At 43.1% G+C, this 14,153-nt stretch overlaps 1 long non-coding RNA gene across 1 annotated transcript; it reads left to right on the top strand.

The window, feature by feature from the left end:
- Positions 1 to 3,102, top strand: LOC138741925 (uncharacterized). The gene is made up of 3 exons (XR_011343892.1): positions 1 to 93; positions 2,812 to 2,891; positions 3,015 to 3,102. It is a non-coding gene; the product is annotated as an uncharacterized lncRNA (long non-coding RNA).
- Positions 3,103 to 14,153: the final 11,051 nt, after the last annotated feature.

Genomic DNA, 14,153 nt, shown 5'->3' with positions numbered 1-14,153 from the left:
TCCTCTAATCAGACGCTTCCTAATAAATCTGCTGCTTTTGGCGGGGGAGGAGGAAATCGGCCCCCTGCCTCCGGGAACCACTTAGGATTCCAGGTAAGTCAAGATATTTGTCCCATGGCAGAAAATTGATGACTCCAATGAATCCTTTTTCTTTTACTTTTATTTTTTCATCTCTTTTCCTTTTCTCTTTTCAATTCCATTGACAATTTCTCTTACCTTCAGTGAAAAGGTGACTCTCGGCCGCCAGGACCCAGTGGGAGAGAGTAGGTGGCAGCTGGTTCAATTTAGGAGCAATGGCCATCATCTTTACCCATAATCCCCATGCAGCTGGAACCACTCTGGCTGGAAGAGTGGTTCCATCTGTGTGAGGGATTATGGGTAACAATGATGGCCATTGCTCCTGCACTGAGCCATCGCTGCAATCCGGTGTGGCGCTCTGTGAACTCTGGGCTTGGCAGCACTGCATCCTTGCTGCCATGTCGGGAGTTAAATGGGGCGTGGTGACAGATGGCGCTGCGTTGCTGGGTGTGCCTGAGGGCTGACCCGACTGAAGTCCCAGTCAAGCTGGTGGAGTGCCTGAAAGCTGCCGGCGCTCGGCTCCACTGCCCTTAAGGCCCACTCCTCCTGCAGCTCTGCACCTTGTGTCCTGCCTTCCGCCACGCTTGGCTGCCAGCTCCAAGCAGCTGACGTTGGCCACTTTATTTTTGGCTGAGCTCTCAAGCCACTCCGTCGCCTCAACCTCCACCTTGACCGATGAGCTGGTTGAGAGCTTCCTGTACGGTGCATGTCGAACCCTCGCTCAGCCCAATCAGCACCCCCCCTCAAAATAGTCCTGCACTGGCCCTAGCAGGGGAGGGGGCGATGGATGGCTGCAGTGGGGGGGACGGACGGTGGGGGCTAGGAGCAAGATTTTTTTTTACAGGAGCAAAAAGAATCTGAAATCCGGAAGATTCCAAACAACAGCAGGTGTCCGGTCCCGATGATCCCGGGTAAAAGGGTAGGCACCTGTGCTGCAACAGTAGTGGTGCTGCTGGTGTGGACTATGGAGCGGGGAGAGGAGCCACAATGCTCCTCTGCACACCTCTACTGCCCAGTCCAACTATTGACAGCTCCATACAGGCTTTAAATGGTCTGTGAAAGGAACTGACAGTGGTTCATTTTAAAATACTGTGGCCATGGGGTCTAGACCCAAGATGGAGCTGTTTGTGTTTGGCAGCAGCCTCGAGGATTTTCAGACTCCAGGGAAACAGAGACCTGGCATAGGGCACCAGAAAATGGGGAGACCATCCCCCCATTTGAAAAGGAAAAGTAGAGAAGATGACTCCATGGGATGGTAACCTTGGTGGCTGAAGATCATACAGGCTGTTGGCGAATGCAGTCAAATGACTCACACTGGGCTATGGAATGCTGGAGACCAGCTTGAGAAAGTGGTATCGGAAGTGGGCCGCGAGAGGGTGCTGAGGGCAGGAGTGGCTCCGGAGGGTCCTCAGGCACTGAGGGCTTCCTGATCACGTTGGAGGTTTGGATCAATGGCTAAGGTTGCTGATGGTTTGGACTGAAGGCGGGAGGAAAATCCATGGACATTCAATGACTCTGGGGGGGTGGGGGGCAGGGGGGCTCTCTTTTGCTTCTCTTTCTCTGACTGGAAGGGTGCCGGGTAATTTCTGCTGATGGCAAATTTTTCTCTGCCTTAGGGTGGACTAAAATCAATTTTGTGTCATACACCTGTTTTATTATTTGACAATAAAGGAATCTTGGAGTACATGGAAGTACTGGAAAAGTTCAGCAGGCTACATAGCACCCACAGGAAGTAATAGGCAGTGAATGATTTGGACTTGATTTGCACTTCATCAGGAGGCAAGTTCAACTGCATTGGAGGTCTTTCTTGAACTCATACAGAACTGAAAGCATCATTCCTTTTGGTTGCCAGTTTTAATCCTGCCTTCACTTTCATATGGTATAAAAATGACATTTTTAATTCTCAGTTTTGAACAAAGGTCTTTGACTACAAACATTCCTTTTGTTTTTCATTCCACAAACACTACCTGACCTGCTAAATGTGACCAGCTTTTTCTCTGTTTATTTCTTGGTAATGAAGTCCTTACCGGGTTTAAAGTCAGAACCGCACACTATGGGATCACCACTCTAAAACCTCAAGAATAATATTTAAGAGTTACTGAGAAGCCTTGTCACTCTCCTCCCAAGCATGATAATTCATGCAGCTGTGTTCACAAGGTCAAGGAACAGAAGCAGGCTATTCAGCCCAACGAGTCTGCTCCGCAACTCCACCCTGAGCTGAGAGCATTTTTGATTAAAAAAATAATACAAGTTCAGAGGACACCGCTGAGCACAAGAAGATCGGACTAGGTCATCAGGCCCTTTAAGCTTGTCCTACTATTTAAAATTCTGTGAGTATGCTTGAGCTATCCCAGCCACAACCCCTCCTTTGTGCCACTTTTCCATACCCTTCTATTTCTTCAATTTATCAAATATTCATGTCACTCCACTCTCTTTTCAATGATCCAGCTTTCACCCTCCCATTGGGGCAGAAAATCGGAGAGCTTCACTTCATCAGAGAAGAAATTTTGACCTACTTCAGCTTCAAATGACCAAGTTTATTTTAACTGAAATGTTTTAACTCTAATAATTAAACTCAACAATAAATTAGTTTAATATCCATAAAGGCTGTATTGTGGGGTATCTCTTGAACTATTGAAGTTGCACCTTTTAAAAATAAATAAAATGTTCCAAATATTCCTGTATTATTTTAATGGTTTTAATTGTTTGCTTTTGTTTCAATTCCAACTGCAGACCTTTCTTTGAAAGATAAACAATCCCCCACTATGCACAGGTTATACACGTGACATAGAAGTGCAGATGAACCTTTTAAGGTAACTAACTGACTTTGAAATTATTTTTATAAATGTTGTGATCTAAAAGGCTGCTTTATGATGTGTCACCATTTTATATTGGGAGAAATATTCATATCTCGTGGTTATGAGAGTTTTTTTTAGGTCACTGGAGTAATTTGATCAATGTCTTTGACTCTGACACAATAATCCATGAGCATCAAAGTCACAAGTAGGTTACAGTTATCAAGTGCAATTTACATCAAAGGTTTTAGAACACTTTCAGCATTGGAACGGATCATCGGTGGTAATAAAACTGCAGGCATCCTATTCCACAACTTCCTCTTTCCAACGTAATTAAGTACCTCTACTCACCTAGACACGAGACCACCTTGTCGTCTTTCTACTTGTGAAAGAGCCAAATGTCTTCAACATGTTCACGCAAAATGCTTTAAATTCACTTTTTAAATTTAGACCTTTAGCACAGTAACAGGCCATTTCAGTCTGTGCCATCCAATTACACCCAATTAACCTGCACCCCTGCTACTTTCCAAAAGGTGGGAGGAAGCCAGGGCCCCAGTGAAAACCCACGCAGACACGGGAAGAACGTATAAACCCCTTACAGACAACACGGGATTCAAACCCTGGTCCCGATCACTGGTGCAGTGAAGGTGTTGTGCTAACCACTGCACCGCCCCTTAACTGATCCCTTTCATAATGATTGAAGAAAGAAAAGCGGACAAATGCTGGAAATGAGAAAACATCAGAAATAATCAGCAAGTCATGGAGCATGACTGGAGAGAGAAAAGCAGAGATAATGTTTTATGTGAATGAAACTTCATCAGAATCAGTGTCCGGATAAATTGTGCATTCTGACAGCTTGCTGCTGTTTTTTGTTGTCCTACTACAACCTCCAACCTCACATGAAGTACAGATTGTTTAAATTCTTTGGCTTGGCTTCGCGGATGAAGATTTATGGAGGGGTAAATGTCCTCGTCAGCTGCAGGCTCGTTTGTGGCTGACGAGTCCGATGCGAGACAGGCAGACACGGTTGCACGGGAAAATTGGTGGGTTGGGGTTGGATGTTGGGTTTTTCCTCCTTTGTCTTTTGTCAGTGAGGTGGGCTCTGCGGTCTTCTTCCAAGGAGGTTGCTGCCCGCCGAACTGTGAGGCGCCAAGATGCACGGTTGGAGGCGAGATCAGCCCACTGGTGGTGGTCAATGTGGCAAGCACCAAGAGATTTCTTTAGGCAGTCCTTATTATCTCTTCTTTGGTGCACCTCTGTCATGGTGGCCAGTGGAGAGCTCGCCATATAACACGATCTTGGGAAGGCGATGGTCCAACATTCTGGAGACGTGACCTACCCAGCGCAGTTGGATCTTCAGCAGCGTGGATTCGATGCTGTCGGCCTCTGCCATCTCGAGTACTTGGATGTTGGGGATGAAGTCGCTCCAATGAATGTTGAGGATGGAGCGGAGACAACGCTGGTGGAAGCGTTCTAGGAGCCGTAGGCGATGCCGCTAAAGGACCCATGATTCGGTGCCGAACAGGAGTGAGGGTATGACAACGGCTCTGTATACGCTAATCTTTGTGCAGTTTTTCAGTTGGTTATTTTTCCAGACTCTTTTGTGTAGTCTTCCAAAGGCGCTATTTGCCTTGGCGAGTCTGTTGTCTATCTCGTTGTCGATCCTTGCATCCGATGAAATGGTGCAGCCAAGATAGGTAAACTGGTTGACCGTTTTGAGTTTTGCGTGCCCGATGGAGATGTGGGGGGGTGGTAGTCATGGTGGGGAGCTGGCTGATGGAGGACCTCAGTTTTCTTCAGGCCGACTTCCAGGCCAAACATTTTGGCAGTTTCCGCAAAACAGGACGTCAAGCGCTGAAGAGCTGGCTCTGAATGGGCAACTAAGGTGGCATCATCTGCAAAGAGTAGCTCACGGACAAGTTGCTCTTGTGTCTTGGTGTGAGCTTGCAGGCGTGTGGTACTGGATGTAAACAGCGTATTCATTGTTGAGGTTTTTCATGGCTTGTTTCAGCATCATGGTGAAGAAGATTGAAAAGAGGGTTGGTGCAAGAACGCAGCCTTGCTTCATGCCATTGTTAATGGAGAAGGGTTCAGAGAGCTCATTTCTGTATCTGACCTGACCTTGTTTGTTTTCATGCAGTTGGATAACCATGTTGAGGAACTTTGGGGGGCATCCGAGGCGCTCTAGTATTTGCCAAAGCCCTTTCCTACTCACGGTGTCGAAGGCTTGGGTGAGGTCAACAAAGGTGATGTAGAGTCCTTTGTTTTGTTCTCTGCACTTTTCTTGGAGCTGTCTGAGGGCAAAGACCATGTCAGTAGTTCCTCTGTTTGCACGAAAGCCGCACTGTGATTCTGGGAGAAAATTTTTGGCGACACTAGGTATTATTCTATTTAGGAGAATCCTAGTGAAGATTTTGCCTGCAATGGAGAGCAACGTGATTCCCCTATAGTTTGAGCAGTCTGATTTCTCGCCTTTGTTTTTGTACAGGGTGATGATGATGGCATCACGAAGGTCCTGAGGCAGCTTTCCTTGGTCCCAGCAGAGCTTGAAAAACTCATGCAGTTTGGCATGCAGAGTTTTGCCGCCAGCCTTCCAGACCTCTGGGGGGATTCCATCCATACCTGCTGCTTTGCCACTTTTCAGTTGTTTAATTGCTTTATATGTCTCTTCCTGGGTGAGGACCTCATCCAGCTCTAGCCTTAAGGGCTGTTGAAGGAGCTGGAGCAGGGCGGATTCTTGGACTGAGTGGTTGGCACTGAAAAGAGATTGGAAGTGTTCTGACCATCGGTTGAGGATGGAGATCTTGTCCTTACCCTATTTGTTGTCTTTCCTTTGTACTTGATCTGTTTGTGGTAGTGCCAAAGGAAAATAACAGAGATGCTTCATTTTTAATCTTGGCAAAATGGCACGATCAAACTTTCTGTACGCTCATTTCTGAAAATTGTAACCATGGCAATCCTCCTATTGACAGCCAGATATTGATTGATAACACTGTCATTGGCTAACTGGCAGAATTTGATTGATTGGTGAGGACAAGTGTTACAAGCCCAAAAGACCCAAAAACCCAGCAGCAATAGATATTCACCATGACAAATAGTCACTTAAACAAAAGTTGTTTTTAATTATCTTTAAACATGAAAACAGAATCAAACTTTAACTTATCTCTATTAACTTAACTAACCCAAATTAACCCCCTTCCAATTCTAAGCACACTTGTATGATGTGTGTGTAAATTTAAGAAAAGTTCTTTGGTTCACAGTTCTCAATTCTCATTCTTCCAAGTTCACTGGTTGCAGGCAATTCTTATACTGTGCACAGAATTTAACATAGTTTACCGCTCAGGAGGTTTGCAGAGAGAGAGATTTGTTGTTCCCAGATTTCCACAACTGAGGTACCACCATTAGTCACCTCAATGTCTTGCTGATGAAACTTACCCCATCAGGGTTCTCCAGATGATAAAAAGCACAGAGTTCCTTTTATTTCCACTTATTCCAAGAGAAACATCAGACAGATAGCACTTCCAGCCATCCGCCACTCTGGAGCTTTCTGTTTCAGTTCCAAAAATATATTTTTCTGCTTGCTTCAGCTGTGACTGTTCAGTCTCTCTCTCTCTTCATCTTCCAGCTGCTAGAAAGCCCACGTGACTCTCTCACTTGCCACAAAACTCCCACCTTCTCCAGCAAACAATAGGAGTTAGTCTTTTCCTCCCATCTGTTGTCTTAGGTGAACAAAACTTCTCATTGACCTTTGAGTAAGCACCTTGCAGAAAGGTCAGAAGCCTTGTAAAAATGTTCAACACAGATGACCTGTCTCCAGTCAATTCATTTAATTACATCATTTCAATTAGCACCTACTTGTGGAATGTGCATAGCATTCTCCATAGATTCTGTAAAGTTCACTGAATATATTCTTCAGTATTTCAAATAAGATCTGTTTTAAAATGTGTGTATGTATGTAACCTACTCTAATTTTACCAAATTATCTCCCAAATATTTCATTACACAAGCCAACCACCAGGTGCAGGTAAAGAGTGAAATCTGATTAGTGAGACAATTTCAAACATTCTTGCTTTGATTCACTTCAGCTAGATATTCAATCTCACGTGGTTCAGCTCAGCCCTGCCCTGGGGTTTGTCCTTTCGAGGTTTTGGGACAGTGGTTTACGTGGATGGTGGGACTAAACCATTCAGCAAGCATATGAGGTGAAGTTGAATGACAAGCAAGTGCGGCTTTGATAACCGTATGTTTTGACAAAAGTAAATAGCCGATGGCCTAAAATCAAGCTGGAAAATTGTGAATGATGGTACTATCTCCTGCTCGGGTGGACATTTTACTGGTATCAATTGAGCTCATTCTCTGGTTGGCTGAAGATCTGGCCTTTTTTTTTAAAAGGTTCAGGGTCACAGCTGGAAGCATTAATTTTGCTTGGCTGTTGAGGTTGTGCCACATAATTAGGAACCAGCAGTGATCCACAGGACAAATCTACTGAATACAGCAGGAGTAGTAATACCACTAATACTTCTGGGAATAATACGAGAAAATGTTCTGAGAGACAGTTTTGTAGGGTTGCTTGAGATAAAATTATGTATCAAAAGAAATGGTGTGCGGCAGAATGCAAAATAGCAGTGTGTGTTTCCTCTCACATTCTAAAGATGTTATTTTAATTGGCTACTGTAACTTGCAGTGTAGGTTAATGGTAAAAGAGAATTGATGGGCATGTGTGAGAAAGAATAAGTTGCAGAGGGACAGGAAAATCAGGGAATGAGACTGTTCTCCCATGCTAATTGGCCTTCTGTGTCACTATAAGTATCAAAACTATTATTGGAGTGACAACCTAGCCCACAGTTGTGCTACAGAGAGGGAAACGTCTCAGGCTACACTGCCTAGGTTATACGAGATGCTCGTGCGGATGACAGTAAGAGGGGCCCTCCGTGTCAGAATCTTCAGTTTGGTCAGAATCTCATTCCTGACAGACTCTGCCTCATTAGATGGTCGCCCATCTCTTTGTGGACTATATATTTGCAAAATGGAACCCTTCTCGCTGTTCATTCTGAGCAGCTGCGTTGCATGCTTTTCCCAGAAAAAATGCACACACAAATAAATATCAAGTGCTACTGAATGATCATCGTATTGAAAGATGCTTTTTTTTTCTGCAAAAAAAATCTAGCTTTGTGCTAGTTTTGAAGTTTTGATCTTTGAAAACCCTTCCTTGCCATCAGTGAAAGGCTGTTCTGGCTGTGATGGTGCGTTTCATCATTGATATTTGGTTTTGCTGAGAGATGTGTGATTCTAAATTGGCAGGGACAGGCAAGTGGAGGATATCTTGTGGATGTTGAATGCAAGGGCCACCATCTCCTGTGCTTCAGTAAATGTCAAAAAAATAGCAGAAACTTGGAGTCAAGGCATGCATCACCTGCACACTCAAACTCAACCACTGAGTCTGGGTGTCTCTGATTCTGGAGTGCAGTTGCCATGGATTGAACAGTTGCTATGGATTGAACAGTTTCCCAATTTCTCTGAAGATTTATTCCGCTCTTCTGAAAATTTGAAGCAACATGATAGTAGCAAGATTAATTGAGGAATGCAACGACCCTGCTTTGTTTGACACCAATCTTCACTGCCAGTGATTCTGTTGTAGATCCGTTGATAATGATTACGGCTTGGGGGCTGTGCATGTATCAATGGGGCAGCACAGTTGGCGTGGCGATTAGTGCAATCCCTTTACAGCACCAGCGATCAGGACCAGCCTGGGGTTTGAAACCTGCGACTTAGAATTTGTTGCTTTATGTTTTTGTGGTTGATTTTGTATCTTCTTGGAGAAAAAAATAACAACTTCACTTTAAGTTTTTCAATGTTTCTGTGAAGTAATTAAAATCAGTGGAAGCTGTGAATGCTGGCAAAGTCTTGCCTCCAGCATTGAAGACTGTCAATATTTTGAGAATATCATGTCACAGAGAGTGTAGGCTTGGAGATGACGATATTTTCAGGGTGAGGAGGGTGTTGATTCAAGGACTCTTGTTACCAATTCAAACATTAGGGTTCACAATCTCCAATATTTTCACGATACACAATTTTTTTTTAAATGGGGGTGGATGCTTCATGCTATTTAATCCTGTCCAGTGGCTGTGCTCTGCATTGCCTTAGAGGTTCATCAATGCTACTTAAACTCCTGAACAAGGTTGACAAGGTTGGCCCACATCAAAAATGCTCTTTTTAACACCTCTAAGTGTGCAGAGGTCAATTTCTTAGATGATTTCCAACCTTTGTACTGCACTAGGCTGATTCTTTTTTTTATTTACCAGAAGTAGACTCTATTCACTAATTATTTACAAAAGGAAAACCAATCACAGCATCTTCCCATGCTTGGTTTCTTATCCATACATTTCCATCTCTGTTCATTTCTATTTACACCTTTGCAACCAAGGTGGTACCTTGTCATTACCCCCCCCCCCCCCCACTGCCCCCAACCCCCCCATCTGTTGTTTGAGGGGCTTCCCCTCGTTCTCAGCCCCTGGTAACAGAAGGACAATATACGTAGTACTTCACTGCACTAGGCTGATACATTTTAATTTAAAAAGAGCAGAAACAGAACAAAATTTTAAAAGAAATTAAGTTGCAAATGGCTCTATCTGCAGCTACCAATTCATTGTATAAGGGTTGTAGATTTAACCTGTCTTCTAATGTCAGAGTTGATTTTTCTTTGGCAATTGTTTCAAATTCTTTGTGCAGAATGCCTAATTAAACGTGTGTGGAGGCAGAAAAGTTGGTAACAATTAATTTCCATAGATGTAATACAATTTCCATATATATTAGAATCTGGAACTGCTGTGACAGCAGCCACATGCTTCATCTTTGTTGACAGGCAAGTGACTTGCAGTGCATTTTATTGATTTTTCTGAAATGATTGTTTCAACAGGATCATCTCACTCATTTTCAAACGTTCAAATGGCATTTTAGTGATCGTTCTAAGTATAGAAGAGAAAAATTTATCCCTGCCTGAATTTTTGATTGGTTGTTAATGTAAATTTGAAGAATTTTAATGTCTTGCCAATGAGTTTCATAAGGTTCCCAGATATGTTTAAGTCAAAATTTCAGAATTTTTTGCCTCTGTGGGTTTCTTTCTTTTTCAATATTTTTATTGAAATTGAAATTCCACATTGAAAAATTCCGAGTACATAGAATACATATTAAAAGCCAAAAAATAATATGTTACACTTAGATCATACCAATTCATCCAAGGTACCCTGCATTCTCAATTAAACAAATTGCATTACAGTGATATTTTATTATAAAAGGGAAATCTAAACCCACTACCAAAACAAAGCTGTTTGGCAAGGAGAGGAAAAAAATAATTCCTTATCAAAGTATAAATGACCTTATTCGTCAACATTACTCCCATGAAAACTTTTGCATAGAAAGCAAAGAACTAATTGTTGGTAAATCAAATTAGTGCTGAAAAATTGGTATAGATATTGAAGTGGAGGCGGGGGAGGGGGGGGGTGTGGAAACAGACTGGACAGGGAAGTTGAAATGGTATGCAACCAGAAGGTCAGGATGGCCATTGCCAAAGAGTTTTGTGTTCTGCCAAAGAGTTGCATGCCATTTCTGCTCTCCTTCCAATTTCCATACCATTCTGTGACTCCTGTGCGAGGGTGAGTATAACATACACTAGAGGAGCAGAAGGTAATATTCTGCCCGGGAAGTCTACAACCAAATGAAATGAATGTTCAATTTTACAATTGCAACAAACCAACACTCTTTCCTTGACTTTCTAGTTCCATTTGCTTATCATCCACAAACTGTTAGAAAAAAAAGTTAGAATTTCAGTGCATACGCACTTTGTATTTGCATGTATGACAATAAATTAATTGTCCTTATTATCCTTCCCCAAAGGGTTCCATCAGACCTTCCTTATCTCCTTCTACATACTTACTTTATCAGATTCCACCTCTTGTGCCTTTACTTATCACCTTCCAACCTTTCTCTACCTCCCCCATTAGCCTCATCTTTTAGCTTCCTTGTTTGTCTCTCTGCCTATCACTCACCAGGCACTGTCTCCATACGGCACTACTCCCACCAGTGATCATACACAGCACTTCTGAACTGGCTTTACCTACTGCCTCACAGCTTCTGCCTCTTAACCCAGCACCTACTCCTCACTTTTTATATAGACTTTATTTCCACCTCATTCCCCCCCCCCCTCACCCCTACCCCCCTACTCTCAGCCATGACGGAAGGTCTCGACCTGAAACGTTGACCATTCCTTTGCCTCCACGGTGGCTGGCTGACCACTGAGCTCTTTCAGCAGATTTTTTTTAGCTTTGATTCCAGCATCTGCACTCTGTCTTCTCTTCAGCTCAAGGTGTGCCAACCACTGAGCATCCATTTACATTCATCTTATACCAACCTTGTTTTATTTCCCCTATATTTCCATCAGCGCCTCCCAGATTTTGTCACTCATCTCCACGACGGGCAATTTGCAATGGCTAATTAACCTACCAGCCTACATGTCTTTGGGATGTGGGAGGAAAGAGAAGCACCTGGGGGAAACCCATACAGTCGCGGAGAATGTGCGAACTCTATGTGGGCAGAAGCAGAGGTCAAAATTAAATGCTGCTCACTGGGTTAATGGCTTTGTGAGTGCCACTTTGCCCCTCATAATTTTTTGCTTTTGCTTTTAAGGGTATCATTGCCCTATTTATCAAACAGAAAGCTTGTTGTGTTTTTTTTTTTGGAAAACCAAACCATGTACAGATCTTTTCCTTGGCAAATGCAACCACTGCAAAATGATTGTTTAGAAATCTCTTTTGCCAATAACACTTACCCAGCAACTAATTCTGTGCTGAAGGAAGCTGCCGTACACGTGAAGGGAACTTACACATTGTGTTAATGTTGTCTAAAGCAGCCATTCTCAACTTTTTTCAGCTATTGCACCTCAACTCAAAGTTTATGGGTCCCCTTCCCTATGTTTTGATTTCTTCCCTACTGCTCTCCTACCAACTACATTAAAAAAAAATTCTGTTACGTGAGGTGAAAAGAAAACAAGGTTTTGACTTGGATGTACTTGTGGATCCCGGTGAATGGCTGCTCTAAAGCACTGTACTCTCAGTGTTTTTTTTTTAAAGGGAATATTTGGAATCTTTGATATTTATATTGCAGAGTGGTGGGAAAGTTCCTTCTACCTTATTAACTGTAGCACGTCGAATGACTCAAAGACTTGTTGACTCAAACCCAGGCTTTTATTACCAAAAGAGTGGAGCGTAGTACATCGAGGTCGAACAGTCCAGACTGACCTGGATCTGGTTAGGTGCAGCCCTTTATGACCTGGCCAGTAGGTGTGGCTATGGCTCTCAGCCAATCATTATCACTCTATGCAAATATATACAAATATTTACAGTGGTGATAGGATCCCATACTCTCACATTGATTTGCATTAATAAAGAGAGTACAATATTACATAGAATTTGGTTTGTCTTTCATAAGTCAGACAGATTTTCCATTGGCAGAAATTGTCTGAAGATCCTCTTGCAGTCCGAGAAAGAGAAACAAAAGGGAGTCTCCCCAGTGTCCCCGAATATCCATAGATTCACCTCCAGTGTTGCCACAGCCCCCAATGTCACACAGAGTCCAGTCCAAACCATCAGCAGCCCGAGCTCCAGATGCGAACCTCCGACACGATCAGCACCTTTAGCACCCTTTTGCCTCCCAGTTCCAAGATCTGGTGCCCCTTCAGCCAGTTTCGCCAGTCTCCAGCTATCTGCCACCTGGTATCCTGTCTCCTTTGTCAGGCAGTGCTCATTTGTCCACTGTTTGAAATCATGTGACTAAGTTTTTCAATTAACATGCAAAGCTGATCTGGCTCGGTGTTGAAATATATTTTTTTAAAAACTAGTTGATTAGTGAGAATAGCAGATTGTGCTCTAACTGGGGAAGAACACAATAAAATTCTAGCACCAAGAACAAATTGATTTTAATTAAGGTTAATGAAATTCTCCAGATTTTAACTCAAAAGTGATGGTTTATCACAATGTTTACTTTTTAGAATTGTGCACCCCACAGAGAAATATAGATTTGTAAGTGTGCATGGTTAAGAACAGGATACAAATCCCCTTGTTTGTGAACTGTATTCCAGACGCCAGGAAAAAGTGTTTGAATTTGGACAGTATGCTGTTGATAGAGCTTTGTGTATGCTTTGGTTATCAAAATGTCTGGTCAGTAGATATTTACAGTTCAAAGGTTAGACATTCAGAAAATTGTTTGTTCACTCATTTCTGTTGCAGCTTTATTATAGCTTCAACTAAACCTGTTCCTTTCAATGGGCTCTTTGATGTTTCCAAAAACTGGCAGTACCTTTCTTGTGTATTGGTTGCATGTAGGCAGTCTCTGCAGATCAAAGATGATTTGTTTCCTCTCTGATTTCTTGGGTTGTGTGCTGGCTAATGAGACCAAAGTGAGAACCGCAGACCCACAGATGGGGAAGATGGAAGCTGACAGGACGTTAGGGGGTCATTTCTGAGATGATTCTCTCCTGTTGCTTACATCGGACATCTCAGTACTCCCAGTCAGTGTTAGATTAAGGGCCTGTAGCAAATATATTAAAATTGTGCTGGCTAACGCATGCACATTCCTAAATCGTGCTGGCTGGCGCATTGCTGGTGAGCTTACACTAAAATTGTTCCCCTCCCCCTTCCCCCTGCCCTGCCCCCTCCCCTTTTAAAACTTACTTACATATTTTGTTCAAACAAAACTTACAGCGGTGGCAGCAACTGACAGGATCAATGGCCATCTTGGTTACCCATAATCCCCCATGCAGCTGAAACTGCTCTGCATTTCCCTGGTGCTGACACTGGCAGAGTTGTTCCAGCTGTATGGGGATTATGGGTAACCAAGACTCCCGCATTGAGCCGTCGCGCCAGATGCCGGGGATAGTCTGTGTAAATAACCCTGATTAAATTTAAATTTTAGCCAGTTATCACCTTTAATTGGGGTTATTAACACAGACTATCGGTGTGGTTTCTCAAAGCTGTTGGCAATGCATAATTTACAACACACCCATAGACTGTGTTAATAACTCAGCCCTGCTCCCAGTTCACAGACTCCAGATTCTCAATATCATTCTCCACTTTGAATCCACATGGGCCGGATGTTCTCTGGAATCTGTGGAGAGTCACAATGGACACTGTGTGACAACTCCAAAACATAATGACAGCAGCACTGTATACAGTATAGCCTTTTACAACCCCCTCGAAAACCTTTAACTCTAATTGGGACATTCTCATC

Source organism: Narcine bancroftii, chromosome 8 (genome assembly GCF_036971445.1).
Source record: "Narcine bancroftii isolate sNarBan1 chromosome 8, sNarBan1.hap1, whole genome shotgun sequence".
Lineage (NCBI taxonomy): Eukaryota > Metazoa > Chordata > Chondrichthyes > Torpediniformes > Narcinidae > Narcine > Narcine bancroftii.
The sequence above is the reverse complement of the archived record's forward strand: the minus strand, read 5'-3'. Positions and strand labels throughout refer to the sequence as shown.